This window comes from Triticum urartu, chromosome 7A, assembly GCF_056163025.1.
Source record: "Triticum urartu cultivar PI428250 chromosome 7A, HENAU_Tu73, whole genome shotgun sequence".
Classification (NCBI taxonomy): Eukaryota; Viridiplantae; Streptophyta; class Magnoliopsida; order Poales; family Poaceae; genus Triticum; species Triticum urartu.
Genome location: NC_141879.1, coordinates 426,941,139 through 426,947,138, shown reverse-complemented (window position 1 = coordinate 426,947,138; position 6,000 = coordinate 426,941,139).

The window sequence follows — 6,000 nt, the reverse complement described above, 5'->3', positions numbered from 1 at the left end:
GAGGAAGAGGTAGAGTGATTTTCGGCTAGGTACTAGTTCCCCTTTTTATAACCTAGTACTAGCACTAGTACTAAAACCTGCATAGTGGGGACACGATCAGGTTTGATACTTACTAGGTGTGAGCAGGTTTGCACTTAATTATACTATGCACTTTGGAATGTGATGGGAACAAGCTAAAGATTAATTGATGGTTTTGGTTTCGAGGCCCAAAACGGCTCCCGATCAGTTTCCTGGAACACAAATTTCAAGTACTACTGCTCAAATGCGGTCGCACAAGTTAGTGATGTAACTGGTCGTACATCTCAGACCAAGCCGATGCGTGTCGCAGGTCCGACCGACCATCTATTGGTGCGACCGACCATAAGTATCACATGATGGAGAATTCTGGTTGTGGCTTCGGGTGATTGTCACGAACAAGCATTCAAAAACTAATGATAAATGAATTATCATGTTCTTCCAAAGGACCAAGTATTTTCACAGGAATACAATACATATATATGGAGTGAATGTCACAGTTGCAAACCACCATGGCGCCGCAAGTTCACTACAGCAGCAACCAAGTAGGTCACTGCATCGCTGGCGGGGAAGGAAGGCAGCTCACCTCGCCTACGATGCATGCCCAGTGGTGCCGCCGCATGCGCATTCTTTCCTCCGCAGTTGACTCCATGAATATGATCTCTGCCATTAGCCCTAGCTCGAAATCAATGCGACACTGCTAGATGTTGACATCCCTCGGCATCTCTCCCCTGAGATCGACTTGCACCTCTGCCTTATGCTGCGCCAGGCACAGCTCCTTTTAACTTTTCTCCAATCGATGCAACGCTTCCTCAATCCGATTTGCCCTTGCTGCCCACCACCTGAACCGCAGCCCTGGCATGTCCTCCGGCACCACCGATCTGTGATTCCAGAGCAATGGATCCCCTCTAAAACACGTGTGGGTTTTGCTCAAAGGCGGTAGTGCTGCAGGCCGCAGCGAGAGGGCAGCCCACGGGATCCTGGGATCTAAGGGATTATCCATGGCGGGATCCTCCATGGTGGGATCCGGTGGGCAAGGCAGGGTGGCGAGCCTAGGCGCTGGGAGAGACCTACGAGGCTAAGATAAATATAGTACTACTCCACTCCGTCCATATTTAAATACAAAGGCCATCAACAGTACCCCTGGCAAAAATTGATCATGTCGCCTGCGTCCTGGTTTATTGGCCCCTTTTTTGTGCCAGTTTTTATGACATGCATAAATATTATGTTACTTAAAAATATGGTAAAAAATTGGTACAAAATACGAAGGAGACCAAGGGAAGTAGTAACCCATGTTTTAACTACTCGCATGCACGTAGTGGAGTAGTAATGTCTTTCTCAACTACTTCCTCCCTCACGTCCACTCAATTTGCATGCATTGTATTAATTGACCATCAGTGAAGTGAAGGACTTTACACGCGTCAAATTATCACATGGGGTGGATCTTCGTACAAAAATGCGTCCCACCGTGTACCCGCGGGTGCGTGCAAGGAAATGAGTGTGTGCGTGCACATCTTCGCTCCGTGCATGTACTGCCAGTGTGCATGATAGAGGACGTCACTGTGATAAATCCACACAAGGAGGTCGTGACAACGCATCCACATGTGCCACATGGCTTCATGAACTGAAAGAGATACACTGTGTAGCATGCCATTGGAATTCTAATTTACATGGCACATACTGGAAGTACTAGTAAGGTACACGTGCATTGCATGTATCAGATTTGGCAACCAAATTATGAATAAATACCACACTATAGCATGTAAGCTTTGTGTCATATATGCATGATGTATACATTTGTTTAATTCTTATAGTGCATCTCATTCAAAATCAATTAGTTCTTATAAAAAAGTTAATCTATTTTATGATTCATGGAATTGTACGTTGTAAAGCATAAAGTAAAAACAAATAATGGCAATTCAACTCAAAAAAAAGTTTGGGCAGTTATGATACAGAAGATTCTAGAACAATGTAGAAGCACTTGTGTTTTGAGGTTTGTGCATTATGCTTAAGTTCAGCCATGGAGTCTTCTAGATTGTACATGTGGCAAAATCTGGTGGGGGCTAGAGGATGGTGCAAGGGGCCAAGTGGAGGGAGACTGTGAAGGAGTGCACAAGTGAGAGATCGATATTTAAAGAGAGGGTGCGAGAACATGCACTGTTGCGCGTAGTGGCGGAGCCATGAAAAATAAATGAGCTAGGGGACAAGCATTGCTAATCCTTTACGAGGAAGGCCAATTCATCAACTTAAACCATTTACCAGCAATTGATCTACTTATCACATTCATATTAGCCTCAATATATAGTGATGTTAGGGGGGGCAGGGCCCTTGCTGCCCCCTGTCTTTGCCATTGTGCGCATCTCTAAGAGATGAAGCGGAAGGCATGGATGATGTGAGGGGGATGTTGGATATATAATTAATGTGGGTGTATTAGCTATGTAATCCTATATAGAGATGTATAGATTGATCGATGTGTACGTGGGAAATAGGATGAGACCTCACTAGATATAGAGATCGATCGGTTTGTGTGGAAAACTGGGAAAGACCTAGCTATATATACACACACATAGAGGACATCGATCGTTGCACAAGCACATGAGAGATAAAGAATGCTCGACATGATGAAGAGCGGGAGGTGTGTGTGTGTGCGTGCATGGGAGACCACCTGAAGAAAACGATTGCATGTGTGCGATGGATAATGCCGAGTGGTAGTGTGTGTGCATGCAAGCACGAGAGAAAGTTAGTGGTACAATTATAGGGAGAAGATGAATGTGTGGGTGTAAAAGACTAGGTGAGGACATAATCAATGTAAAGCTGAATTCAAATATTTAAATGAGAGATCATGATGTTTGAAACCCATGCATGCATGAATATAACTGAGATATGCGCAGTGTGGTTTGGAAACGAGCATGCTATACTATATACACATTGAACAAGGTCAGACCAATTTGAATTTGAGATACCGATGGCAGACATCATTTGGCTACATTGCATCCGTGCATGGACACACTATTCCGTGGCTTTCACATCACACACACACATATATATACCCATATATGTTATATTTTATATTTTTTATATAGTGTGCGAATAACTTCAACTTTGAAAGATGGTCATTGGATGAAGCTAATCCGATGGTGCAGAGATGGAAAATCCAAGCACTACTGGCCGTTGGATATCATCTACATTCCACCAGATTTTGCCACATGTACAATCTAAAAGACTCCATGGTTGAACTTAAGCATAATGCACAAACCTCAAAACACAAGCACTTCTCCTTTGTTCTAGAATCTTCCGTAGCATAATTGCCCAACTTTTTTCTACCTGAATTGCCATTATTTGTTTTTTTTACTTTATGCTTTACAACGCACAATTCCATGAGTCTTAAAATAGATTAGCTTTTTATAAAAACCAAATGATTTTGAATGAGCTAAACTATAAGAATTAAACGAACATCTACATCATGGATATATGACTCAAAGCTTACATCCTATAATGTGGTATTTATTCATAATTTGGTTGCCAAATCTCATGCGTGCAATGCACGTGTACCTTACTAATCTAAATGGTGTTTGTGTGTGTTGTGCGTGTTAAACACATTGTACATAGTATCATACACGGTTTAGATTCCGAACATCTAGCTAGAGCATACATGTACTATGATTTGAATTCAAAATAAAATGGATACATATATTTGAATTTGAGATCGTATGAACATGTAGTTCGTAATTATATAGGAATTTACTACTCCTATATTCATGTCATGTGTTGTGAAGATAATATTTAGATGGTTGTATAACTAACCCGAGTACAATCCCATTCAAATAGGGAAAATGTACTCAAATTTAGTCCATATGCTAGACAACACGAATTGTTTCTTATTGTTGAGGGAAGTGCAAATTGATTTGGTACTGTACACATTATGTTTGTTGTCCTGATTCTTTTAGTTTTTTTGTTGTTGTATTTCAAAGCATTTCTAGTAATATAGTAAAGCAGGACATGGTTCTCTCTATTGATGAGGTGAGAATTCTCTTTTTTTGAACATGTTAAGCTTGTTCTCCCGAAATTTCAAGCCGCACCTTGTTATGCTGAAATTTCAAGCTAGCATCTCTGTCTATCATGCTGCGAAACTCTGGCCTCTTCAACCCGCGCCCTGTTACCCCGAAATATTTAAGATATATCTTTGTCTCGTTATGCTCCAAAAACTCCCTCCATCTCAACCCGCGCCTTGCTATCCCAAAATTACAATGCGTGCGAAAACTCCCACCTCCTGCGAAATCCCGACATGTGAAATGCCTATGATACCCATGAATCGAAAGAACCGCCTAGCTCAAATCGGCGGGGGTACTTCCGTAACTTACCCCACATTTCAGACAAGCGCATCCCAAAGCCATGGTCCCATCCGCCCACCCATTCATACACCGAGGCCGTGAAAACCAGCGAAGTCCCACTCCCTCCTCCGTCCGCCACCCATCCGGAGCCTCTTCCCCGATGACGCCGTCCACAGCAACACCTCAATGTCCCTCATCCACCGCACCAGATGAGGATCCGCGTTGATCTTGTAGTCCCGCCGGTTCAGCCACCCCGCCCTCCACCTCCAAGGAGTTGCCTTGATGTTCCCCTCGTCTTTCGCGTCACCTCTGTTCCCACACTGCCGTCTTCACCTGCACCACCGGAAGAGCGGCATCATCACCGATTCTTCGGATGAAGCTGAGGCCTAATCAGCACCACCAAAGAGGTTCTACACTAATCGCCGCATTTTCTTCTTGATTCGATCTCACGGTGCTGCCGGTGGTCGGTCCCGAGCTGACATGGCGCGGCTTCATCCACGGCGGCATCGCCGGCCATTTCCTCCACGGCGTCGGTCCCTCAGCGGCGACGTCCACATCAGTAGGAGCTGCTGCTGCTGCTTTGGCTCTCGCTCGTGCTGCTGCTCTGCTCTTGCTCTCGGTCCCCTGCCTGGTCTGCTTCTGCTATTGCTCTTGCTTTGCGCTGCTCCTCTTGCTCTTGCTCTTGCTCTTGCTCTTGCTTGCACTGCTGCTCTACTCTTGCGTGCGCTGCTGCTGCTCTACTCTTGCGCGTGCTGCTGCTGCACGAGCAGCAGATCCTGCTCTCCCCTGAGCCCCTGCAGCTGCTACTCGAGATGCTGTGACACAACCAGCTGTGACGGATCTCTCACGCGCCGCTGCTCCTAGCGCTGCTGCTACTGCTTTTCAGCTACTAGTGCGTTCAGTTTCGACAGTAAAATTCAGTCTCGACAGCAAAATTTAGTTTCGGCAGTTAAATTCGGTTTCAAAAGTTAAGTTCAGAGATGAGCGGCTGATGTATTTTACATCTAGCAATTTGTGGTTATGTATTTTACATCATCTATTAGAGATGCTATTAGAATTCCACTTAGGTTAAGGTTGTCTCTCTTGTCCTTCTTCAGCCTCATAGTCGTACAACTCGCCGAAACAGCTCCAACGATGAAACCCTCCATCACAGCGGAGCAGTACCCCGGGCTCCATCTCCAAACGCCTAAGATCTTCTTCCTCTCCTCCGACAGCCAAATCAGCCGGAGCATCCTCACCGACAAACCCAATCACGCTGAGATTGACATGGCTTTGCCAAAGAGGTTGTACACTTGTTACATTGCTTTTTTTACTCTACATGTTATATATATATGTAGTAACGTGAAATACTATTAGTTTCTCCTACTATATGACAAGAAGTGAGGTACCATGCAACTTAGCTATCTGTGATGGACTCTCTTGAACACCATCATTATTTATTTCTCCGCGTTTGAGCTGTGAATTTGTAGATGGGCCTGAGAGTTGAGCTAGTAGGGCAGTGTCCTGCGTCCAAAGTAGTAGAAGTAGCACAAAAACATTTTTTGAGTGTAGGCTTTTCCCTACTCATGCCTGCCTACTAGAATCGCCCCTGCTTGAAAGGAAAACTTAAGGAAAAACACAGGAATTGGAAAGTTTCCTATGGTACTACTATTCA